Source organism: Octodon degus, unplaced genomic scaffold, assembly GCF_000260255.1.
Source record: "Octodon degus isolate 3935 unplaced genomic scaffold, OctDeg1.0 scaffold00046, whole genome shotgun sequence".
In the NCBI taxonomy this organism is placed as follows: domain Eukaryota; kingdom Metazoa; phylum Chordata; class Mammalia; order Rodentia; family Octodontidae; genus Octodon; species Octodon degus.
The window spans coordinates 2,086,304-2,113,647 of record NW_004524622.1 but is presented as its reverse complement, the minus strand read 5'-3'; the positions used below and the strand labels follow the sequence as shown (position 1 = coordinate 2,113,647).

Sequence of the window (27,344 nt, the reverse complement as noted above, 5' to 3'; positions counted from 1 at the left end):
TTTAAAAAAACGCTTCTAATCCATTAATAAAATTGAAAAGTTTTGTTTGAACTAAATACTCAGTTTTAAGTTAGTAGTTTTAGTTTGGGTTTTCAAAGACTTGAGTGAGTCTTTTGTGATTAGGGCCATATTCTGTCGTAACTTTCGTCAGATGGTAGATCATTGCTTCCCCTTAGGCTGTGGAAGTTCCTCTTAGAAAGATATCTTTAGAGTCTTTAATTAGTTATGCATGAGTTCTAGTGTCTTTACATTCCAGTGCACCTAGACCTTTGCAATATTTACTACAGATTCAGTATAAAAGCTATAGGGTTCATTTGGTTTCACTTAAAATATGTACATTATATTTTTAAGCAAATAATGTAGTTCTGAAATATGTTAAGCTTTGTATGTACAAAAATTTAACAATAGTTAACATTGTTAAAAGCAGGGTATATTTTAATTACATTATTTCACTTGTTCTGTCTTTAATCTTTCCATAAAATAGACTGAAGACACATAGTCACAGTTTTTCACTTAATACATACTGAAATTCTTTAATGAGTACTATAAAAAGTATTAGTACTTGATAATATTTGTGGTTGAAATAAATATTGTAACATTTGCAACTTGGGACTTTCTTTTTTAAGAAGCATAGTATAATTTCGACCTCTGCAGGTGATTATAAGTACTCATGTATCAAAAATAAAAGGTTGTTCTTAAGAGCACTCACATTTACCATTTGTAAGCTGGTTTTTTTGGTTTGCTTCTTCTTTACATTTTTGGAAGCCACATTTAACCAGTGGCTTTCAATTAAATACCTTAAAACTTCCAGATTTCTTTTAACCTAGACAGTACATCTTTTTCCTGATTAACTGACAGTGCAAATTTTAAGTTGGCTTGTTAAAATTTACCCCTAAAACTGACCTACCCTGAAAAGAAAGTCCTTAAATGTTCTCTTCAGAAGAATGTTTTTCATATTATAAAATGAGTATTTCATAGGAAATGCAAACCACCTATACTATTTGCCTAAGAAAGGGGCACTTAAGACTTAAGTTTACTTCTTTGTCAAATCCTACTTAATTGAATTGTATCGTTAGCCCTTTAGATAATACCTTTTGTGGACCACTTTTGTTAACCTTCTTGGGTTGACCTGGCATGTTTGAAAAGAATTAACATTTGATAATGTTGAAAGATTTAAAGTCTCTTGAAATGTTCTAGTATTTTCTAGTTTACTAAACACTAAAGATAGGTATGATTTTTTTTTTTATAAAGCTGTTTTTTCGCAGTATAGATCAGCTAAATTAATCTGTTCGTATTACATATGTCATGTCATTTGTTCACATATTGATTTGCATTTTTAGGTCTGAATAAAGTGTTCTTGAATTTCTTACACACTTTCTCACTTATTAATAATAGGATTTTAGTCTTCACAAATGGAAAATGTTAAATCAGAAGGTAGCTAAATAATTCAGGGTATTTTCTATTTTGAAAACGTAATTTTTCCTCTAAATAAATTACTTGATAAATATATACTACAGGTTAGCCTGGGACGTGGGAAGGATGTTACTGTAGTTAGATCTTCTAACCATAAATAATGAAGGGAAGGATAGGACGGTTGATTGCTCATTTGATTTTTTTTTTTTTCTTCAAGAGGTGGGTCCTGGGATCAAATCCCAGAACCTTGCTCATGCTAAACACATTCTCCATCTGTCATCTAGGCTGCACCCTCAGCCCTAAAATTATTTTCATGTTATTTCAATTGGAATGACAATGTTTACTTACAAGTTCTCTGTATACTGTATAAAGAAGGCATGTTTAAAATACCTGTTTATTCTCATGTGTTTTTACTGATCAGTTACAGACTGTAGTGAATCAACTTGAAAACTTCCAGAAATTTCTTAAGTACAGAAACTAACTTCCTAAGAACCATTAAAATTTTGAAGATTTCCTCAGACATTATTTATTACTTGCAATTAGCAAGATACTATATTTCCTTAAAAAATGATACAAGAGCAAACACAATGGCTTTGGATCCCCTGGGGATTTTTGCTGTATCATAAACTTTATTTTGTTTTGTAGTGGTCACTTAATTTGCCTTATACTGAGGAATATTTTGTGATACAGGTAATCTAGAAGCTGGGTTGGTTGTTTTCCAAACTTTGATTCTTTTATAGTAAAGCCATTGTTTTTGTGAGACGGAGGAATTTAGTTTTGAAGGCTTTAGAACAGTGCCATGTGTAAAACACACTCAGACTTCACTTGCTATGAAAATATTACTAATTGTTTAAAAATATATGGTATTCTAAATTCCTTCTTTCCTCTGTCTGCTTTGTACCTGTCCCAACATACACAGAACATTCTTCATATAAAGGATTAGTTTTTAAAAGAACCACAGGACCTTGGATTCACTTTTTTAAAAAAGTACTGGAGGGAAAGTTTACTGTAACATAAACTTTATGTGGTGTTTGTCACTGATTTCCTCCTTGCTGATCTCATTGAAGTGGCTGAGTTTTATTTGTGCTGGGGCAGGGGCAGGGCCAAGGATGGAGATTATAAAGGGGGTGGAGTTAAAAGACCAGATGCTTCCTGGTTGTTTAAAATCCCACTTAATTCGAATGACCTAGAAAAAAATTAAAATCATAATCCCCCCTCCATCTCCCTCCCTCCTATAAACACATACTAACAGTTTGTTTTTGGTTTTTTTTTTGTGGCGGGGGTGGGGGGGCAGCATGCTCCACTGGCTGGTTCCTGTGGTGCAGCAACCTGGGATGCCAAAGCTGGAGTAGAGCAGGTGTCAAACCAGTCTGGACTGCTCACCGATTTAGTGAGAGCCTATCCAAAAATGTAAAAACAAAAAGTATATACTGTGGGTGTAGTTCAGTGTGCAGAGGCCCTGAGTTTAGCCTCTAGCACCTCAGAATGAATGAAAGGAAGGGGGAGAGGGAGGAAGATCCCACCTTTGCAGGAATTTCTTTTTTTAAATGTTAAGCAGAAAATTTTATATACCTGCATGCTTAATTATTTTTAAAGAGAAATGAACTTTACATACTGCAGTTTTTCATATTCCATATTATAGGTATTCCTTTTTAGTAAACACAATATTGTGTGGATAAAAGCATTACTTTAGATTGTACCAGTGTAATGATGTCACTAATACATTGTATTGATACACTGTATACCCTTCACACTGTATTTTGAGCATACAACTCAGAAAATGAGTCTCAGAAATTTTTTTCTTTCTTTTCTTGACAGACTTTCAAACCTCTGGTTGAAAAAAGTATACGCAGTTCAATCACTGCAGTAGAATTCCTTGTAGATAAACAACTGGATTTTTTAACTGAAGATAGTGCCTTTCAGCCCTACCAGGTAAGAAATTTTAGGTTACTTTTTAAAACTGCCTTTGTTAAACTTTCAAACGTTCTTTTTAAATATTTTATCAAAAATCTTAATTGTATGCAAAGTTTAGTCTTCATTTATTCAGTCAACAAATACATACAGAGCTGGGTATGGCAGCACACACCTTTAAGCCCATCTGAGACAGCAGAATCTCCAGAAGTTCCAGGCCAGCCTGCACCACATAGAAAGACTCTGTCTCAAAAAACAAACAAACAAAAAAAGCCAAACTAAAAATATGCTGTGAACTATGCAGCCTTCTGGCTGTAGGTAGGAATGTAGTTGTGAACAAAATAGGTGATCCATGCCTGTAATCCCAGCACTCTGGTAGGCTGAGGCAAGAGGATCAAAAATTCAAGCCTAGTGAACTAGGGACTGTCTCAGAACAAACAAAAAAAGAAAAAGGAGCAATGAGTGTGGCTCTGTGCAGAGGCCCCAGGCTTCCTCTCCAGTAGTGCCAAGCAAAACGTGCCCAGGATAAACTACTAAATTTGCAGTAGGATTGTTAAAAAAAACTAGGTAGACATTAGTATAAATTATATTTGTCTCTGACTAAGATTTAAAAATTGGGCTGATTAATGTATTTTACTTCTTTGAGACAGGGTTTTACTCTGTAATCCCGGCTTTCCTAGAAGTAGCCATGCACTTTCAGCTGGCATGGGAATACTAAATCCTGCCTCTCAGACTGTTGAGATCACATGTGTGCCACTGTGCCCCATTCATGTTCTTTTTAATGGGAAATTTGCATTTAAACCATCATTAACTGAATAATATGAGAGCTTAAATGTGAATACATTTAATTGGAAAATCCTTTTAGTATGCTGTTAGATTTAGCTAGTGGCTTTAGGGCTTAAACGAGGACCCTTGTACCCAAGGCAGTTTGTTCTGTCACTGGGACCCTTAATCTCCAGACCTTTTTACTTCACTTTGAGACAAGATTCTGCCATGTTGCCCGGCCTGGCCTTCCAGCTTGTGATCATCCTGCCTCGTCCTCCAGAGTAGCACAAATTACAGGCCACTACACTGAGTATGGTGAAGTCCTTAATTTTTTAAAGTATAAATAAAAAGCACAAGTGTTTTTTTTTTTTTTTTTCCTATGTTTGGACATTACATTAAATTAAATATATATTTGCACATACCTTTTTACTTACATGTTTAAAGTAATACAGCATTGCATTGAAAAATGAAGGAACCAGCCTTTTTTTCCTCCCCAAAGGATAGTAAGTTAATACTCTTCATTTCAAAGTCATTACTATTTATATGTGTTTCCATGGAAGCATCAGTTAATGGGCACTGATTGATTTGTTCTGGAGGTGAAATATGTAGGGAAGGGAATTAAAGTACTGTTGGGTTTGCCAAGATGATAGTTTATTTGGTGTAAAAGCGTTATTTCTTAAATGGAAGTCTAGAATTTTGCTTTTGTCTTTTAAAATTATTTTTTCTTATTTTGGCTTTTATTTTTTAAATAGTGTTAGCTTTTGTCCTTTGTTTTTTACGTTTCCAGGTAAAAGCTCATAGGGCTGGCCAAGTAACTCAGTGGATTAAAGTGTCTGCAAGCAGGCGCAGGAGCCAGGTTTGCCATGCCGACCCTGCCCCCGGGGCGCGCTGAGCTGGCATTTGAGGCTGGGCACTTGAGACTGGGCGTGGTGGCACGCATCTGTAACCCCAGCACTTGGGAGGCTGTAAACAGGAGGATCACTACTAATCTGATCTAGTAGTGAGACCCTAAACAGCCTGTAGAGCATTCCCTAAAATACAGGGGAAAAAAACCAGGTAAAATAGCAAAATTAAATAGTAGTGGAGATTTTGAAGCTTTTTCCCTTAGATTTTGTTTCTGTGTCATTTTACTTACAGTAGACATTATAATGTGCTTCATATCTAAAAATTATTTAGTGAGAATGGGTAAACGTGTGAAATCAAAGAAACCTTCCAACTCTTAATATCATTAATTCTTTAGTTACATATTAGCACTTCATAAGTTTCAACTTAGATTTGATTTAGAGAAGTGAAATAGTTATGTATTACTTTAAAAATAAAACTCTTTTGCCAGGTGGCCTAAAATTGCATATTTACTAAAATTATAGTAATTGAAAAAACTTCTACAGGGTTTTTTCCTCATTAACATTTTAAGTTTTTGCTTCTGATCTTTTTTCCTTTTAATTAAAAATAGAGGCAGAAGAGGTAGTCTTCTATTGATTGATGAACTGTATGATTGTTCATAAGTCATTTAGAGTACTTTTTTTTTTTGCGGAACCAGGGCTTGAACTGAGGCCCTTGCGCTTGCCAGGCAAGCATGTATTCTAGTGAGCTATCTCCACGGCCCCTAGACTACTTTCTTAGTAGATATATGGAAATTGACTTGTAGCCTGAAAGGATATAATACTTTGCAGTAATGAAGTGACTCACTTAACTTGTTTGGTTTTTGTTTGTTTAGTCCTTAAGGATAGAACCAAGGACCCTCTAGAAGCTCTGCAAGTGCCCTTCTCTTGACATTTTAATCATTTGTGCTCCCTCAAATGAACTTGGAAAGGATTAAAGAACATTTGATTTTTACATTTTCTTGTAAATTTTAAAACTAATGTTGTTTGTTTTTTACCTTTTTGAGACAGTGCAGGCTGGCCTTGAACTCACTATGTAGCCCAGGCTAGCCTTGAACTCCCAGTGACCCTCCTGCCTCAGCATCCCAGGTGCTGGGATTACAGGCATGAGCCACCATATCCTAGCCATTATAAGAGAAATTTTCTACATGCATTTCCATTTTCATATTTAGAGTTTTTAAAATATCAGTTCAGAAATATCAAAACATTTGGTCTAGTGTATAAAAAAAAAACCAATAAATAATAGTTGCCTATTTGAATTTAAATAGAAATTTACTGTGGAGGCCTATGGTGGTTTAGTCTAGGTTTCCAAATTTACTTGAATTAATTTATAAAATGTAGATAAATTCTAAGAAAAGGAAGTTTAGAGTTTATACAGTTAGATTGATTTTACTTCTTCGCTTTCTTTTCTAATGAGTTGTCTAAGCTGTATACTTCATTAAATTTCTTGGCATGTTAAACATAGAAGCTTTTACTGACATAGATTTGGTAAATACTCCCATGATCTGTCTCAGTGTTAGAACGCAACACTGTAAGTTGAAGAGATATTTGAGGATACTGAACAAGCTTTTAAAATTATTACTCCTATTTTCTCATTTCTTTAAATTTCATTAGGTAAGTTCTTTTGAATCAGGGTGCTAGTTATCCTTTATAAACTTCTTAAATGTAAAGTGCAGAATTTCTTTAAAAATGACCAGCCTAGATGATTTAGTGAGACCTTGTTTCAAAACAAAATAATTGGAATATGATTCAGTAGTAGAGTTCCCAGCAACACACACACCCCGAGGACTGAATGTGGCCACTGAGTGTGGCCATGTAGGCCTGAGGGGCTCCTGCTGAGGGCCTCCACAGGAGGCTCTTGAGTCGGAGGCCAGCCAGCACACAGCAGTGAGTTCAAGGACAGTCTGGACTGCACAGTGAGATCTTGTGTCAGAAAACCAAAAGAGAAAGAAGGGGAAAAACAAAGAAAAGTGAGCATCTATCTTGGCAGGAGACTGCTTGCCCAGCGTGCAGGAGGTCCTGGTGTAGATACCTAGTAGGGAGATATATATAATTTTTTTTAGGGTAGAATCATGAGTATATACATTCCATTTTGTGGATTCCCAGAACTAATACTTAGCTGTTAACTGTTTTGGCAATGAGAATTCCAGTCTACTAATTTTTCCTTGAGGTTTCAACATTTTATTCTGCAGCAGTGTATTGCTTTTTGTTTCTTTTCTAGTAACACTACTCCATTTTAAAAATTAAATCAGAATGATAACATTAGATAAATTGTTAGGAAACAGCTGACTCAGGAATAATAATACAAGTCCTTTCAGGTAAGTCATTTGAATCTGACTCTTTTCTAGCTGAATGATTGTAGTGCACTGAATATTACATGACATGTATTAAATTATTTGATCTAATCAATCAGATGCCTACTTGAGTTTTCTTGGTGCAACCCTTGTAGGTTACAGGGTTCAGAATTATGGAAGCAAAGGTGGCTGAGGAAAGAAATTGAACTAACGCCTTAGAGACTAATGAATACATAGTAATTAGGTCACTGAAACGGTCACGTGTTTTGGTGTCTGCTTCCTCCTTTCTTTAAACCATCCCCTACTAGCGGTTAACTTTCTTTGAGGCAGAGGGGAGGGGAGTGGAGGGGAGGGGAAGTAGGAGAGGAAGTAGGAGGGGGCTCCGTAGACTACTTTCTTTCAGCTGGCTGGAAGGAGGGAAAAGCACACTGTTTCTTAAAGATCCTTTCTATAGTTGATTGGTTGGTGTGATGGTATTGTTGCTCTGCTTTGAAATATGATAGGAAAAGTTCAGAGACTTTTCATTCCATTTGATTGGTGGTTGGGTTTTCTTTTGTTCTATGTTCTGGAGAGGAGGGTCTCACTCTGTTACCTGGGTCAGCTTCTGGGCTCAGGCTTTCCAGGCCCAACTGTTTCTTCTTGCTGCAGCCTTCTGCGTATCTTCAGACTATAGCATGTGCCATGGCTACCCTTTTGGTAAGATTTAAATAAAATGATTGATAAAGAAATAGAACATTCAGCTTTTGGTGTAATTTTGAAATCAGCTTAACTTGCATTTGGTGACTGGCCATGCCCATGCTCATGTTTTCAGGTTGGATGCCTTGCAGCAATTTCTTACCTGAAAATTGTGTATGACTATCAGTTAATCTTGCTTGGTTTAGTTTGTTAGTCCAATATTTTCTAGGGATTATACTAATCTTTGCTTTTAAGTATAGTAAATAATACAAGGAACACTAGTTAACTGCTTGTCCAAAATTGTACCCTGTGTTTATTTTATTGTATATTAAAATTTGAGGTTGTACTGAAATGTTTTTCCTAGAAGAAAATAGAATCATTGCTTTGAGACAAAATTTCACTCTGTAATTCAGGCTGGCCTCAAATGCATGGTAATCCTACTGCCTCAGCCTTCCTTATGCAGGGATCACAGATGTGCACCACCATACCTGGCAAGATGATAAGCTTAGAGATAGAAGTCGTCACACCCGTTTATATCCTAACAGACTGTACACACTGAACTGCCTTACTGAATATTAGATACTATGCTGTTGTGCTGCAGACGGCAAGTTAAAGGAAAAATTAATGGTGGAGTAAAGTATTTCCTTAATATTTATACTGAAGGTGGCTTAAGGAACTGAACAAAGCAGTCTCACATTGTGTCTCAAGTATGCTGAGTCTGTTTAGCTGTAATGTCTGTAGTCTCAGTGATAGAAAGGTTTTTTTCAGTGTGTGGTGCAGGCTAATCAAGTGCTCTTACCTCTGAGCTATAACTCTTGGCATGGTTTGAATTCATATTTATCTGTAAGTTTTCCATGATTGATCATAAACCTTTATATAGTTTCAGAATATCCTTAAGGTAATTGTTGATCATAGTCAAAAATAGTTGCTGAGGATAAGTTTAAGAAGAATGAAATGTTTTGTGGGTGGGTTCTCTTTTCCCTCTCCCCCTTTCCTCTTCCCTTTCCCTCCCCCTCCTGAATTTCTGTCACTGTCCTAAGGAGCTAGGAATTACTTTATTTTTATTTTATTTTATCTTTTTATACATTTAGTACAAGGTTTCACTACACAGATCAGACTCGTGGTGATCTTCCTGTTTTCAGCCTCCCAAGCACAGGGATTATAGGCGTGTGCCACCAAGCCCAGGCACCCAGTGTTATTTTACTTCTCTGCACCAGCATGCCAGTGATCCAACTCTGGTCCCTTTACCTGCCTAAGCAGGTGCTTTAGTCCACTGTGCTATCAGGCCAGCCCTTGAATTACTTTAAAACATGGGTGAGATAATGCAAGTGAGGTAAAATTTAGCCCTCAGTTAGCCAAGGTGAAAGATTGATTGATTAGCTATAACTGACCAAATGTTATACTTTTTTGAGTTAAGCAAAAAAAAAAAAAAGTGAATAGTAGAGACTTAGTACTTGGGAGTCTGAGGCAGGAGGGATGCATTGAGTTCAAGGCCAGCCTACATTAAATGGTCAGACCCTGCCTCAACAAGCCATTTAGGAATCTAAATCTAGTAGAAGTCAGTAGAGACTGAAATGTTTAAAGAAGTGTTGTGAAGGACATAAAATTTGAATGATTTCCAGAAGATTGGGGGTTAGTGAAGATATCAGACAGGAGGGATAGCATAACCAAAAAACAGGAGCTGCATTAGGAAACAGTGGACCATCAGCACCCCAACTAGAAAAAATAGTTTTCCATTGTAATTATACCAGATACATATGACAGGATCAGACAAAAAGAAAAAAGGGATTGCAACAGCACAGTTAGCAGAAATGTAATAAAATCATCTGTATTTTAACGGCAGGCTGGTTATTATGAATATCAAAAGCAGTTAATTAGGTCTAAAGAATATTTTGTGCGAGAGAGTGAGGCTAGATAATGGCTAAGATCGTGAATTTTTATGTCAGTTCTGGCAGATTTGGTTTCAAAGTCTAACCTTGTCATTTGCGAGCTATATGGTAGTGATAGAGTCTCACTTTAAACAAAAAAGTAAATTTTTTCTCATGTATAAATTAAGTGTAATTTATTTCAGTGTTTTTTTAAGGTTAAGTGGAATTACCATAGAGCTGTCTTATAACCTAAAAACTGCCTTACATAAAGTAGCTTTTCTTTTCCTTTTGTGTAGTGTCTTAAGCAACTTTTGGGTGGCTATTTGTAGCTCTGCTGTGTCCCTCCATGCAGTCTCTGTTGTGGATACATGGGTCCTCTCCTCGGGAGTCTCATCAGTCTTGTTTGTATACCATAGCTGAGAATGGTGGTTCCAGCCTATGATCCCAGCCCAGGGAAACCTGGGGCAGGAGAATTCCTGATAGTTGAAGGACACCCTGGGCTGCATACATAGTGAGACCTTGTCTAAAAACAAGATAAAACCCTAAACTATTTCTATAACTGGTGTTGTTTTCAGCTGTAAATGCAACCCATGGTCAGTGTATAGAACGTAATATTTGTGGTTCATTCCCTCAGCCCCTCTTACTTTTTAAATACACACATATAGGTAAGATTTCCGGGTGACTTCTTAAATCACTAATTTTAAGGAAATGATATTCCAAAAGATGAATACAGAACCTTTGCCTGTTTTCCTCTGGCAAAGTCAGCCTCCACTTAGTGCTAATAGATGTTTTTATCCCACAAAAGTCTTAAGTGATAAGGTACAGAACAATTTTTCCTTGGCTCAGGGGAAAGACTTATGGAGGTAATATTAAGAGCTAAGAGTCTTGTACGCTGAAAATGAAATCATTGGGTTAGATTACCTTTAAAGTTCCTTTCAGTATTCTGCCTTAATTTCACGAACTTGCTAAAGGTAGAAAAATATTTGACCAACATTAACATAATCGAAGCCTAATTATTTTATTGTCTAGTATGTGGCATTTACCCTAAAATAGGTTTATCTCAAAAGGAAGAGCTTTTGAATTAGGGAGTGCCAGATGCAAATCAAAAGTTGCACAAAATTAGAAAAATTAGCATTGTTTGGACAATACTTCTAATCTGTTTTTCCATGTCTGTTTCTGAATTATACCTTGACAAAAGTTGAGCACATTTCTAGTTACTCCCTCAATTTGCATATGCATTTCCCTTTGCCTTCATATTAATGTTTGGGTGAAATTAGGGTAAAGTGAAATTATAGCATATATGCTGGGCTGAAAAGGCAACCCACAGGATCATAGCCACAGCTATGAACCAGCTGCTGATGGACTGCTGGCTGGTACCATTAACATCCTAGAGCAGGCCTCGCCAGGGCGTGGGCCACACGATGCCTGAGTGGGAAGCAACTATACTATCCCCTGTTGCTAGTCAGAAGTGACAGCTTGCCACAGTACAGCCACCCTCCAAGTCCTACGTGATAAATGGACAAGAAAAAGAGAATGAAAGCATCATTGTACTTCGTTAAGTTGTTTAGAATTTAAAGTTGATGCACTGTAATTTTCTGTACTTTTGCTCTATATCTAAATATTCTGTCACCCACCTAATTTCATGAAACCATACTTTCAAAAGCAATGGTATATCTACTGCCATTAAAAATGGAGTTCATTTGAAAATTGATTGCAAAACTTGGTGTGTTGCAAATATGTCCATGGAGTCCAGGAACATGTTATTTTGACTGAAAATTGGCCCAAGTATGAGCTATTCTGCAATACTGGGATTAAAAACACTTATAAATTGCTGCAGTAGTTCTCTCCTGGTCCCAAATCTGCTATGATCATATGCTGAAAAATCTGCCGGTCTCTTTTTAATTTTTTTGTGGCTGCTGTTAAGAATTTAAAGTATGTGAAATTATGCTTGTAGACACCAGATTCCAAAGATTCTAAGCTATTACTGGATACTGTTGAGAAAATTCTCTAGTTTCTTTTTGCCAATCAAAATAGGATAATTGTGTTTATTTATTTCTCCAGTTGTAGTCTTACCAAATGTAGCATATTATTTTAAATGTTGAAATAAATATGTAATGTTAATTCTTGATATTTTTTAAATGTATGGGCATTATTTTGGTGAATTATGTTAATCTTGTGTGATTAAGAGCTTAACCTTAATTTTGTGTAATTTTTCAGTCATAGAATTTATTCATGCTGTTTTCTGAGAGGTTTAACTAAGGCCGAAGAAATAGAAACTCACTTAAAACAGATAAAATTAAAAAGGAGATAGATAGTATAGCGATACCGCAGGCAGTGTCACCGTGCACTCATAGCAAGAAAGCATAGCCATACCTTATTCAGACTGGAATTGGGAACTAGAAAGTCAGGAACTAAGTCACGCACTCCTTTTTGGCCCTTCCCCCATCTCCTTTCTTTAGATAGGTTTCTCCTGCTTACTCATAGGTTTTGCTTCTCATAATGCTGGTTTCTGTGTAACTTCAGTGGGTCAGTGTCCATAATTCTATTTGCCCTTACAAAACCTGTTAAATCTGATATTTATAACTTTTGCTAAAACCAGAAATAGGATGAGAAAGGGAAGGCTAAAAAGTAGAGGAAGAATGGAACAAATAAGAGAAAGGGAGACAACGAATGGTAGCTGTTTATAGACAAAGAAAAGGAAGTTTAGAGTAGCTGTAATTCGATGCCTGGTTGCATACAGCTAGTTGTTGCAAAAATAGAACCTAAACCTCAAACTTGAGATTTCAAGATACTGTGCTGCATTACACTGCCTTTGTGAGCCATCAAATGGGAAATATCTGTTTGTACGTCACTCATTCTCTTTCATTTGGCACTTTATGTTTTTCTTATAATTGAATTCTTTTCAAAATAAAACTTCTTAATTTCATTCCTTCTATAATTTCCATACACTTTCCACATAGTAGCATTAAACTGTACTTAAAAACTGTACATCAGGGCTGGCCAAATAGCCCAGTGGATTAAAGTGCCTGATTAGGCACAGCACAGAGGCCAGGGGTCCAGTCCCCCTCTTTCCTTGCCGGCGTGCTCCTGGGGCACACTGAGATGGGTGATTGAGACTGAGGCGATTGAGACTGGGCGTGGTGGCACATGCCTGTAATCCCAGCTCTTTGGGAGGCTGAACACAGATGGATCACTATGAGTACGATCTACACAGTGAGATCCTATAGATCCTTACTTGAAACTGCACTAAAATGTGTGCATTACTTTCAGATTAATTTTATCCCCAAGTAGGCAATTCAAAGAGATTAAGATGTTTTACAGCCTCCCTGGATTTTTAGTCTGATTTTTCTTTATTGTGCATTTAGGTGGTGGTAGGTTTTTCCAGCCCAGCAGAGGAGCAGAAGGAAAAGGAAGCGAGGGGGTTGGGCCTTATTGACTTTGAGGACACACAGAGAACCTCAGGGATATAGAGAGATCCCCTGACCTGAATCAAAGGAAGGCTGAGATTTGAGGGACTTTGGCTAAGGGTGGTATTTGAGGGGCAGGTTCAGTGACATATGAGGAGCAGACTGGGGGCTCTTTTGTGATCCTGAGAAAGGTAAGTTGTATCCAGGACTGGAGTGGGGGATGAAGAGGAAGTGGTCATTGGGTTTTGAGGATTTAGCCTTGTTGAATCAGGGCTTCCTAAGTTAGCAGTTTGTACACCAGCTGGAACCTATCAGGTGGTGTTCTCAAGACATAGATCTGTTCAAAATTGAAATGAAGCCATGTCAGCCTCTTATAAGAAGAGCTGCCTCTAAAATCCATGTCTCAAAGGTTTCAGAGTAAAGACCAGTACTAGTTCTTAGTCTATAAGCAATACAGGTTGGGGCTTGTGTCTTTGTATGTTTGAGGACCTAGAGTGTTAAATTCAAGAATATAAGTACTTCTTTTATATAATGCCTGTAATGTAATGGGTGAAACACATACAAATGTAAATGTGAATATAGGCATAATTAGTGAGCAGCAAACACCAGGGAATTATTAGGGACCCGCTGATTGTCAGAGGGATACAAAGGAAATGTCCCTTTTCTTAGAGTAGGCAATTACTGAGTTGTCTCAGGATAAATAAAAAGGAGATAAAGATTGGTTCAATACAGGAAATCCAGTAAAGATATGGAATGTGTATTCAGTAATCCATTTATATCAATCATCTTCTTGTGAAGGTGCCTTGGTAAAGGGAGAGAGATTCAGCCCCCTAACTGGTCTCAATTTTGTATATTCATTGAGTAAAAAATAATGAACATTTGTTAAACAATAAAACTTAACTTTTGGGCCATTTAAGTATAAGATGCAGCGGCATTAAAGTATATTCAATATTTACAATATTGTATAACAATTGCTATTATCTATTTCCAGAAAACTTTTATCATCCCAAACTTGATTAAAGAGTTCCTGCCAGCAGTGTGGCACATGCCTGAAACCCCAGCACTAGGGAGGCTGAAGTAGGAGGATTGCTGTGAGTTTGAGGCCAGCCTGAACTGTAGTGCAATTTGTTGGCACAAAAGAAAAAGAGCTGGGAATACTAAGTCATGGCCAAGGCCCTAGGTTCAATCTCCAGTACTGCAAAATAAAAGAAAGAGGGGGAGAAAAAGAAATCATACCATATTTGTCATTTTTTCATATTATCTGTGAGTTTTATCCATACTATAGCATGTATTGAAATTTCATTACTTTTTGTAGCTGAAATAATATTCCATTTATGGATGCCACATTTTGTTAGTTCATTCATCTTTTGACAGATGTTTATTGGTTTTTGTCTTTTTGGTGGTTGGGTAATGCCATCAGATGTTTTGAGTATGTACCTGTGTTTGGAATTGTTGGAGCATGTGGAAATTTTATGGTTTAACTTTCTGGAAAGCAGCCAGACTGTTCTGCACGTGGCTGTCACATTGTTTGTTGCACATCTCTACTCATTATTTCCCCTTAAGGAAACAGGTAATAGCCTGTGCTAATGGGTGTGAAAGGCAGCTCGCCGTGGTTCTGACACGCATTTCCCTAATGGTTGGTAATAGCTAGCATCTTTTCCTGTACTTATTGATCATTTTTATACCATCTGAATAAGAAATGCCATTTCAGTTTTTTGCCCATCTTTATAGTAGTTTATGTATACTGTGGGTATCAGACCTAAATCATATGCTTTGCAAGTAGTATTCCTTGTTATATGTGTTTCTCATTTTGAGGACATCTAATTCATCTTTTTGTGTGTGTGTGTGTGCTTTTGCTGTTATATTCAAGAAATTATTGCCAAATTCACTGTTGTGGGAGTTTTTCTGTATGTTTTCATCTGAAAGTTTTATTTAAGTGTTTGAACTGTCTTGAGTTAATCTTTTTTTTTTTTTTTTTTGTGATACCACGGATCGCATTCAGGGACCTTCTGCTTGCCAGGCAACCACTTATTCCACTGAGCTATCTCCCCCCAGTCCCCCGAGTTAATCTTTTAAATTAGGTATAATAGCTGGATGTGATATACCTATAATCCTGGCACTTGGGAGTCTGAGGCAGAAGGATCACTGAAAGTTTGAGGCCAGCCTAGGTTACATAGTGAGTTTAAGGCCAGCCTGAACTAGATAAAACCCTGTCTCCAAAACCAAAAATACATAAATAAAAATAAGTGTAAGAGTCCAACTTCACTGTTTTATATGTGATTATCCTGTTCCTCAGCACCAGTTATTCAAGGCTCTTGCCCATGTTGTGCTCCCTGTTGAAAGTCACTTGACCATTTGTACTATAATCTGTTTCTACACTTTGTGTTCAATTCCCTTGCATATATGTCTGCATACTGTTTAGATTACTTAGAGTACTACTTTTCTTTTTTTAATTTTTCTACAGCTACATAGTTTGCTCAAATGATTAGGAGCTCTTTAAGATAAGTCATATTAACATTCTATTCTGTTTTGTGCAGATTTTCTGAAGTACCAAGTGAATCTTTGTGGAGTGTACTTCCTACTGTATAAGTTATTAGGCTGTAGCCATGCCTTTGGTGAAGTGGGTCCTAGAGATTGAATCCAGAGTGTTTCACTTGGTAGGCAGGTGCTATATCACTGAGCCATACTCCCCCCAGTCCCCAGAATATGTTTTTTAAGATTTAAGGAAAAAGAAGAGCCTGTGATTGCTGAGCTGTACTATAGTTAACTCATTTGATATTATGTGTCATTCACTTTGCTTCTGTGAATTTAAAGACAAAATATTTGAATCTGACCGGGGATGTAGCACAGCAGCTCAAGCAGCTGCCTGGCAAGTGCAAGATCCTGAGTTTGATTCCTTGTACAAAAAAAGTTGATGCTCTTACAGGTAAGGGGAAAACATACAAGTACAATAACATATAAATTCCAAAATACAAGATTGTACGTAGTTTTTTGTAGTGTATCGTCAACCAAGGCATGAACACCTGTTTGCTTATTTTTATTTTTTTTTAAGAACCAGGGTTCTTTTAGAACTAAAGATGAGGAAAAAAGAAAGCTGATGTTTCTTACTAGAATTCTCTAGGGAAAAAACCCAATGGACGGTGGGTGTGTCCAGAGCTGAATTGACTCAGGTAATTGTGGGGTTGACCAGTACAAAATTCACAGCAGGGCCAGCCTGGACTAGACCAGCTATCTGGAGGCAGAATTCCTTCTAGGACTTTTTTTTTTTTTTTTTTTTTAGTATGTATTCCACTGAAAAAACACACAGGACTTGTCTTTTTTCCCTAAGGTCTTTAACCGATTGGATGAAATCTACCTACATTGTGGAGGATTTACTGAAAGTCCAGCAATGACCACTTCTCAGAAATACTTTGCAAACAGCATGTAAACTGGCATTTGACCAACTGACTGAGCACCCTAGTCTACCCAAGGTCACACTTTATTTTTTTTTATGTATTTAGTGCAGGATCTCACTGCACAGCTCAGACTTGGTGATCCTCCAGACTACACTTGGTCTATCAGTTGATTTTTCTAAACTAAAACCTCAAGAGAGTCTGCTTAAGCAAGTTCAGGGACATCACATGCCATGCCCGCCCCACTTTGGGCGTGCTGAGCCAGCCATTAAGACCTGGACTGTTGGCGCAAGCCTGCAATCCTGCAGTCCCATTGCTGGGGAGGCTGGCTGAAAACAGGAAGATCGCTACAAGTTTGAGCTGTGTAGTGAGACCCTGTATCAAGTACATTAAAAGAAAAGAAAGAAAAATCAACTGTTATTCAGTGCACAGGTGCTGTGGCAACTTGGCTTGTGTGTGTGCTGAATGCTGCAGGAGAAAAGTCATCAATCACTGTGTTGGATTCTGTTATATTGTTTCCAGTCTCAGCTGACCATCCTAGTGTCATTTGGCAGTCTCTTGTCTGTCTCTTACAGAGCTGTTTACTCCTCCGAATGATCACTACTGAACTAAACATCCTCCTTTTCTTTTAGTAGATGACTTTTCTGCTGCACAGAGGAAATTGAGGTTATAAGAAGGAACTCCCTTAACTTCCTGTTCTTACACCTATTTTTATATCTTTCTTCGCCTCCTTTTGTCTTTCAGGCATGTCCTTTCTTGCTGCTGCCACTTGTTCTTGTTCTCTCTCCCCCACCTTCCCCGCCTTCTGCCCCTCCCCCTCCCCTCTGCCTTCCCCTCCCTCTTTGTGTTTCCCCTTTTCCTCCTCCTCTTCAGGTTTTAACCGATTGGATGAAATCTACCTACATTGTGGAGGATAACTTCCTATGTTCCTGCCATGTCCATTTCAGGTTTCAACCATGTACAAAACAAAGCACAGCCACCCTGACCTTATCTGAGAGTGAAAAAAAACCCAGAAAACAAAATTACTACCTAGTATACTAGAAGACTGCAAGCATTATGGTGAAAAATAATTCCTGGAAAGGAATAGGGTGGATGCTTCAAGTAGAATAAAAAATGGGTATCCCCAAAGTCAGGTTGAAAGAGTAGCAGTATTATATGGAGATGAGTAGAAAATGAGATCAGAGAATGAGGGTACTCAAAAGGGGCTTTGTAAGCCATTCTAAGGGCTCCTTTTATTCTGGCTCAGTGTGCAGTAAAAGCATTGACGTGATTTTGAGAAGAGTGATGTGATAAAACTTTTTGTCCACTTTTGTCTCTTTGAGACAGGATCACACTATGCAGTTCAAAATGGCCTTAAGCTCAATTTGCAGCGCAGACCAGACTTGAACTGAAATGATCCTCTTGCCTCAGCCTCCTGAGTGCAGGGATTATAGGCATGTACCACATACTCGGCTTCCACTCATAATTTTATGCATACACAGGCTGAAATGAATTTCCATAAACTACTATTTAGCTTTAACAATTATCAATTCATGATCAGAAGTATTGTTTCATATTATTATTGTTTCATCATTTTAAGGCAAATTTCACATCATATTTCATTCCTAAATGTTTATTTATGTATGTATACGTACAAAAATTCAGAATGGCTGTATATCTTTCCTTGATTTCATATGTTACACCCTAAGGTGAAGGAAAGATTTATACACTCTGAAGGAAAACCAGAGTATTGTTACAGGCTATAACAGTATCATTTACCAGCATCCTCAGAAATGATACAATAAAATACCATGTTTACTGGTTTGTTTTTTTTAAATTTTAGTGCAGGGTCTACAAGGTCTCACTACACAGATTGGACTTGTAGTGATCCACCTGTGTGTTAGCCTCCCAAGAGCTGAGATTACAGGTGTGTGCTGCTACATCTAGTCTCAATTGCCTTCTCAGTGTGCCCCAGGGGCGGGGCTGGCATGGCAGGTCGGAGATCGAACCCTGGCCACTGCATCTGCCTATGCAGGTGCTTTAGTCCACTGGCTATTTGGCCGGCCCTTACTTACTTACTTATTTGTTTATTTTTTATGAGCAGAATATATTTATTGAGAGAAAGAAAGCTCCTGTCCAAGAGAGTGACAGGAGGGGGGCCCGAGTGGGTAGTTTCCCCACTCATTTATTTTTGTGCTACATTATGTAAGTAAAATATTTTGAATAATCCTAGCACTAACTACATAAAACAGCCTCAAGTTTTTATCGTTGTAGTCTTAGGATATATATTTCAATAGCAGTATATTTAGTCACTTTATTGTGTTTCATAGTCTTTGAAGTTACACCATTCACACTGGTGACTTGAAAGGCTAATTCCTGGTGGTGCATCTTTAGAAAGTCATCCCAGCACTCTGGAAGGTTGAAGCAGAAAGATTACAAGTTTTACACAGCTTCAGCAATTTAGCAAGGCCTTTAAAAAATAAAAAAGGGTTGGGATGGAACTGTGCAAATGCCTGGAGTCCATTCCATGCAGGGGTGAGGGGCAGTTCTAGAACCTGTCTTTACACACTAAGTATCTACTTGGATCCATTTGTCTTAAGCCTGTTTCTCTTTCTTTCATTATAAAAATATATTGAAATCTCTGTTTTCTAATATAAACAGTAAAGGTTCTCTGGGCATACCCACAATGGCTTTACTCCTTTGCTTCATAGCAAGACTTGTTAGAAATATTATGTAACATGTGCGTTTATTGTAGCCTGCCTTCTGCCTTTACTCCTGTGTAACTCGTTGTTAAAATGGCTTATAATCAGGCCAGGGAGATGGCTCAGTGGAATAAGCACTCCCTGGCAAGTGCAAGGGCCTGAGTTCAATCTCCGGTTCCGCCGAAAAAAAGGCTTTTACCACATTGAATAATCAAGTCCCCGACCTTCTGGACTTTGTTTTTAAAACAGAGTCTCCCTATGTGTACCCCAGGCTGGCCTCAAAATCACAGTCCTCCTGTCTCCACTCCAGAGTGCTGGGATTATAGGACTGCTGCACCATTCAGGGCCTCAAAATATGTTTATTCAGTATTAATGGAATTTCCATAAATTTTTATTTATTATTTATTGATTTATTTTCATGTATTTGGTACAGGGTCTCACTGTGCATCTCGAGCTCGTAGTGATCCTCCTGTTTTCAGCCTCCTCAGCACTGGGGTTCCAGGCATATGCCACCACAACCAGTCTCAGTGACTAGCTCCTGGTCCCTGTGCTTACCTAAGGAGGCGCTTAGTCCGCTGAGCTATCTTACTGGCCCCCATAAATTTTTAAAATGTAAATAATCTTGTAGTTTCTTTCTTTTGATCCCAAGGATTAAACCAGGACCTCCCACATGTTAGGCAACTGCTCTGTCCCTTAGTGTGTAAAACTTTCCTAATTACATTTTTCAGGTGTATAAAACATGTCTTCTCAAGAACAGCAAAAAGGGACTGTTAGCAGAGCAGAGGCCGGGGTTTGATCCCCAGGATGCTGTGCGGGCCCCCGCCCCCCAAGGTGCACTGAGATGGCTATTGAGGCTGGGCGTGGTGACTTGCTCCTGTAATCCCAGCTCTTGGGAAGCTGAAAACAGGAGAATCACTATGAGTCCCATCTATGTAGAGAGACCCTGTAGACCCTGTTCTAAATACAGGAGAAAAAAAGAAAGAAAGGAAAATGGAAAAAAAAAAAAAACAAACCCAATGGCAGAAGTACATCATAACTTCTACAGTCCTTATTACCACATAATGAGATCTTCTGTCATGATACCTTATAATTGTAATTTTAGCTCCCCTCTTATGTGGCTCCACACATTTTTCATGTACTTGAATTTATTCTGTGTAGACACCAGAAAAGGAAACAGACTTTTTATTAGCTGTCATAAAATAAGTGATTCAGGACTGGTGATCATTCTGGGTTGCACTGCACTGTGTTCTTTTGAGTTAAGAGGATTGTGGTGCAGTAAGTATTTTTTTAGGTTTATCATTTTTGTATCAGTGTTTGAGAAAAAGTGAAAACCAGCCAATTAAGTCTGTGATACGGGTTAATTTAGAAATCTGTTACATTTTACATATTTTACATTTCCCAAATTTTAAAAGTGACTATTCATTTACGTAACAGTATGCAACTACTGTGATTCGTATTTATTCTGTATGAATCGGAAAGTCATTGACACAAGTATGGATATAAACTACCTCGGTATTTTGTACAGAGGAAATTGAGGAGAATATTTCTCTCAAAATATTAACAAGTTGGCTCTCTTTCTTAGGTTAAACTCCCTCTTCCCCATCCCAGGAATTCTTCACTTTTAAACTTGTTATTCTGAAGCAGTGTTCTTAGAGAGTACTTCGGGATATGTTAGTTTCTCGGCCCTGCTGAGTTTTGTTCAGTTCTAAGTTTGAGGAAGCTATAGTTTGTAAATCATGGTTGACAGATACTGTAAGCAAGTGACCCATTGGGTTAATTCACTTATGTCTCAGCTATGTGGAAGCCATGTTGATGAATAGCTTTAAAGGAAAATCACTTTGAGACTTTTGAACTGTTCTAATCTATTAATGAAGCTGTCATAATACTAATATGGCTTTCGAAGGAAAAATGCTTTTTTCCCTTAGGTAGCTTTAAAGAGTTTACCTACTTATGATTTTTGTTTTATGGTAATTATGAGAGGAACAGAATTTACATTAAACGACACTGAGCAAATTGTAGTTAAAAATGCACAAAGTAAAAAAACAATGCACAAAGTATGTATTTGAACAAGACTTATTCAAGAGAATAATGTATTTTAGTGTGGTTTTAGTCAGGAAATCATCTAAGGAGCACTAGGGAAGGCCCTTCTTAATTAATATAGTTAAAAGCTTATTGATGTCTTTTAATTTAACAGACATTAGCAAACAGGTAAATAAAATAATGTTCTTTCATTGTGATTCCATGTACTAGGGTTTGCATGTTAATGTAATACATCCCAGAATAATAATAATAATAATATTATATTATTATTATTATTATTTTTTTTTTGTGGCCTGGGGGATGGGGCTGGCGTGGCATGTGATGCCAGGGATTGAACTGTGTTTCCTGCACTACCTAAGCAGGCACTATAGACCACTGAGTTATCTTGCCAGTCCCAGATTTCTTAACGATGTTGATAGATCATATCTGGTAAATTATAATCTGTTTATGATGTCTTTCACATCTGGTAATACCATATTCATATTAGCTGATTTTTTCCCCCTTTTTTAATGTATTGGGCTGTTGTAGGTTCTTACTGTGCAGCTAGGACTTTGGTGATCCTCCTGCTTTCAGCCTCCCCGCACTGGGATTGCAGGCATGTGCTGCCACACCAGGTCTCAATGGCTGGCGCAGCACTCCCAGAGGTGGAGCCAGCAAGGCATGTGGGGCCAGGGATGGAACCATGGTCTCTATGCTTGCCTAAGCAGTGCTTTAGTCTGTCTCCCTGGCTCCCTATTAGCTGATTTCAATTTAGCAAACATAGTCCTGTGTTTTTGTGTTTTATCACAGTATGAATAATTGTAGTTTCTTCTACTTTATATGACTGTGTTACTAAGTCCTTGACAGGTGAATATTTTTAAATCCTGGAAATAGATTAGTCCCATAAGTCATTCATAGTTCAGGGGATTCTCTAGAATTTATTTTTCCAGCGCAGGAGATGGAACTTGGAGCCTCTCTTATACTTCAGCAGGGCAGGTGCTCTGCTATTCACCTCTCCTCCTAGGTGTTTTCTGCATGTATGTCTGTATGTACATGTGCATGTCTTTCCTAATTTATTTGGGTTGGGGGTAGTATTTGTTTATGTCTTTTTGAGACAGATTTTCACTATGTAGTTCAGGCTGGCCTTGAATTCACTTTGTAAATTCTCAGCAATCCTCCTGCCTTAGCCTCCTGAGTACTGTGATGACAAACGAGTGCTACCATACCTGCCCTCCTTATTTATTTGGGACAGGGCCTTACTGTGTAGTCCAGGCTGGCCTTGAATTTAGACTCCCAGTGCCTGAGCCTATGCATTTTGAGATTACAGTTGTACTGGCATGCCAACCATAGGTTAGTTTTCAAGTTATTTCAAAACCTAAGGATATTAATCATCTAGGATGATTGAGGAGAACATTGACTTTTAGATTTGCCCTATTTTGAGGGATAGCAGATAAGACTTCCATTGTATTTGTTTTGAGTTAAATCTCAAATCTCTGACCAAGTGCTGTAGGGTATTTCCTATGAGATAGCAAAATACAGGTAAGTTTTCTAAGAATAAAAGATATTATGTCCAGAGTACTTGGAGTAAGTATTCTTTTTGTCAGTAATTAGAGATAGACTGGGGTGTGTATGTGTACTGATGTTGGTTTTAAGTTGTAATATTGGCAAAAATCTTAGGGTATTTATTCCTCTGGCATAATAGCTGAAATAGCACCACAAGTTTTTAAAGTAAATATAAAATATTACTTATTTGGCCCAGTGATTTCTAAGTTGAAGGTTGGTTAGTTTTCTTTCCTAAAAAGCTTATGTCAAGGGCTGGAGTATGACTTTTAGGTTGAGTGTATGCTCCGCATGTGTGGGGCACCCAAATAATAAAAATCATCCTCAACTATATATAGAAGTTTTTTTCTGCCTCAGTTAGCTTTGAATTTTAACTATAAAAATTATTACAGAATTTAAAAATTTATGACTAGCAGGTGTTTTATAAGAAATTAATTTGACTAAAATATGGCATAATCATTGTTGATATATTAATTAAAAAGTGTTTTTTGTTGTTGTTGTTTTGTTTTTTGAGACCAGGTCTCACGGTAGTTCACACTGGTTTTGAACTCACTCAGCCCAGGCTGTCCTAGCAGTCAAATGATCCTCCTGCCTCAGCCTCCTCAGTGTTGGGTTTATAGCATGTGCCCTTGTGCTGGTTCACAATGCTACTGTAAAAGCTGTTAATAAGGAATGTATGTATATGTAGGTATGTGTGGAAGTTAAAATGAGAATGATTTAAAAAGAATTCATAGGTATCAGAGCTACTGGAAAATAGCTTTGTTCTCCTTAGAAAGGAGTTTCCTGACTACTGAAGCTAGGTTCAGGTGGCCCTGCTCACCAAGCCCTGGCCTACTCTAGAGAGCTGTTCTGGCACGGCCAAGAGCCAGGGCTGCTGGTGAGAGGATAAAGGTTCAGGTTCCTGCCTTGCCACTCTGCCAGATGGCATGGAATACTGCCCCAGGGGCCCAGTGTGGCCTGCCAGCTAGCTTCCTGTAGCTGCTGAACTGTGTTTTGTCCACCACCTAGGCCTTTATGTCTTGATTTAGTGGCATCATAATTTGAAAGATAAAAGAATGTGACCAGTTTCAATCATTTTTCCTGCATTAGGCCTGATTGGCACTTGTAAGAGGAAAACACAACAGGAAAATCCACACTAGTGACATTACACAGGAACATGGCTGGAGAAACAGCCGCTCTAATGTGGATGGTACAGTGGCAGCATTTAGATCCCTTACGTCTTCTTTCTTAACAAGTGCTCAGTATTGTTTTGTGGGAATTTCACATAACCACTGTTAGAAGTTTATAGAAAGATAGATTTTTATCTGTCTTTTTCCTATTTTTATCAAATGTCTTTCAGTTCTTTGCATAATATATCTCAAACACTTTAATCCTCTGTCATTTCCTGGTTATACCTGAACTGTAGTACATTAAAAGAGCATAATTTCAGGAACACCTATAATTCCTTCATTTAGGAGGTTGAGACAAGTGGATCCCCTTGAGTTCACAGCTCTCCTGGGCTATATAGTGGGTTCAAGTCCAGTTTGAATTACATAGTGAGACTACTACAACCTTTTGATTCCAAACCCAAGATGCTGGAGGGGATTAGAGACAGGGCGAACTCAGGACATTTCTCAAACATGTTTTATGAGAAGAGTAGTCAGCTCATGCTGGCAGAACCAGAGGCCATTCTGCCCAGTCTGCCCCTCACCCAAGCTCCCAGTCGCTGTGACATGTTATAGGCTCTGGTGGACCTCCCTGGCCACATCCTTAAACTCTCATCAGGTGTCACCTTCAGGTTGACCAGTGTCATACCACAGATGTGTGAACTGTTAAAAAGAACACTCCCTGTGTTCTGTGTCTGGAGAAGGAAGGTAGGTAGTTGAGTGCTGAGAGCAGGCAATCCAAAGCCTTTGTTTCTTTTCAGAGAGAAGGCAAGGTAGGTCCTCGCTGTTTTGCTCTTTCTATGAGGATCGGCTGCTCGAGGCTTGCCAGAGATGCTGCCCACCAGTTTGCTCTGCTGTGGCACCAGGAGGAATGAAAACAACATATGCAAAATCGAGTGGCTGCCTCGGAGGCCATATAGCATTAAGTATCCTTCAGCCAATGGTCTTCCAAAGCCAACCATGATGCCATGTGCCATGTCATCTGTATCCCTTAACACTACTTGCTGCCCCATTTTTGCAGGTGGTTTTTGGTCAGTCATGGAGTTTTATAATGAAAGGTTATCTAATATTCCAAGCCAGTTGGTTAAATCTTAGAATATTATATAGGAAGACAAGGGTGAGGTAACATGGTTAAGATGTTAAGGCTACACTAGGACAGATGCAGGATGGCTTTTCTTCACTCCACTTTTAACTTACCATTCCACTACATTGATTGAGGAGGCTCTGGAGCAAGAGTTAAGAAAAATGGCAGTTCTCTTAACCCTTCTGGGAAAATCTGGGAAAAAGTTTACCCTTGAGTTGGGTGGTTCTGTATATTGTTACAACACCAGGGTATGTCATCTTCAGCTAGTTTCCTTTACATCTCACCAACCCAGCCCACCTCTTGGCACACCCCTCTTGGAGTACCTTAACCCTTTCCCTTCTATGGCCTTTGTAGATCTGAGGGCTATCCAATGGCTGGAGTTCTTTCAGCAGCAGAGTCAGCATGGAGCTTACCATCAGTTCTCATTAAACTTGATGGAAGGGGTATTGTTCCCCAGTGTGACTAAGGTACATGCTCACTAACCATGGATATGATCTTCAGTCTGTCAAGTCTGTTTGTTATGCTGAGTAACAGCTGGGTTAAGACCTCTCAGCAACTGGCCATGATTTCCTGTGTACTGATTCCTATGCCATACCTGTTTGGCATCCCAGAGGGCTTTTTAGCTGTACACAGTTACATTCTAACTATGCCAGCCTTCTTGTTTGTCCTAGGAAAGACCATGGCTTCATTAGTACTGCCTGTGTTAACAAAGCCATTTCCTGGGAGGAGGAGGAGGAAACGCCTCCTCAGATCTGCTTGGGGCTCATGAGCCAGTGAAATCTGAAAAGATGCTTGAACATTTTAGTAGGGCTGGTTTTCCTATTCATACCTGATTCTGATGCTTAGGAACTAGTACCCATGCTGATGACCAAGGGTGAAAAAACATTCCTGTTAAGGAAGGCAAGAGGCCTGACCCTGATGTCCAGTGAGGGGCAACCCCAGGCTTTGCTTTTCATCTTGTTTTTGGCCTTGTGCTGGGTTTTCAAAACATGTATTGTATTTAACAAATATTAACAATAGAAAACTATGTGTACAGGAAGAAAACAGTTTATTACAGCGTTTGTCATACTAGGCTGTGAGCTCGTGTGCAACAGCTGGATAGAACTTTTCATGCTGTTTTTCCTTTAACATGAGATTAATGAGCTATGTAGTATATCATGTCTGTTTTTTAATTGAACTGAGGCTTTTGTTCCTCGAGCTCCTGCAGTATAAGATAGAAGGTAGAAAATGGAATTACTAGACAGTTTTCTTTACAAAAGATGTTAATGGGTATTTTTTTCCAAAATGATAGATTTTTGTCCACTTTTTAATGATACTTTTCTACTTCATTATTTTATTCTCCTTTCGTAGAACTTCTTGTTTCTGGTTTGTGTTTTGAGACAGTCTCACCTGTGTGGTTCAAACTAGCCTTGAACCCACTGTCTCGCCTAGGCTGGCCTCTAACGATTGATTGATTGTGTTACTAGGAATTGAATGCAGGACCTTCCACTTGCCAGGCAAGCGCTTATTCTACTGAGCTATCTCCTTGCCCCAACCTCAAACTTTTGCTGTGATTCTCCTTACAAGCATATACTACCATGCCTGCCCTTTAATAGCATTTCTGTGTGGATTCACTAAAATGTTTAGTCGTTTTGCCACCAACTTTGAATGACTTGTCTGGTTTGTATATTCAAATTGTAAAAATTTTTAAAAGCTGACTTGGAATAAGGTGATACAGTAGTTAAAAAGTTGGAAAGGGGATGGTGAGATGGCTCAATGGTCTAAAGCACCTACTTAGAACAAGCTTAGTAAAGCACAGGGACCGCGGTTCAATCCCCCAGCACCACATGCCAGCCAGCCCCCGCCCCCTGGTGGGCTGAGCTGGACACACACACACACACACACACACACACACACACACACACACAAATAAAATTTTTTTAAAAAGTTGGAAAATATTATATATACAAGCCCTTTTAGGTATAAAAGACATAGCAGATAGAATGTTTGCCACAATATCATTAAAAAGAAAACCCTAGAGTAGTGTTATGGATAAGAAAAATCCTGACCTAGATTGACTTTGAAATGGTATTAAACTATGACATGCTTAATTAGTGATCTTTGGAGTTGTCCATCTCTTAGTATTTCCAAATTGCTAGGGTACTTGTATTTACTAGATACAATTTTATCTCATGATGTTTCTTTCCGTTCATTCAGTGATTTCCATGATTTTTAAATTGTGTGTGTGTGTGTGTGTGTGTGTGTGTGTG

At 38.2% G+C, this 27,344-nt stretch overlaps 1 protein-coding gene across 8 annotated transcripts in view; it reads left to right on the top strand.

Moving 5' to 3' along the window:
- Jmjd1c (jumonji domain containing 1C) overlaps positions 1-27,344 on the top strand; it is a 168,896-nt gene that overhangs the window by 89,690 nt on the left and 51,862 nt on the right. For 3 of the 8 annotated variants that reach the window (XM_023716206.1, XM_023716203.1, XM_023716204.1), the window contains exon 2: positions 3,232-3,345. The gene's annotated coding sequence lies outside the window, so the exon portion shown is untranslated. Of the gene's footprint in view, positions 1-3,231; positions 3,346-4,380; positions 4,400-27,344 lie in introns of those variants that run through there. The other 5 variants (XM_023716202.1, XM_023716201.1, XM_023716199.1 and 2 more) reach the window with 3 other exon arrangements.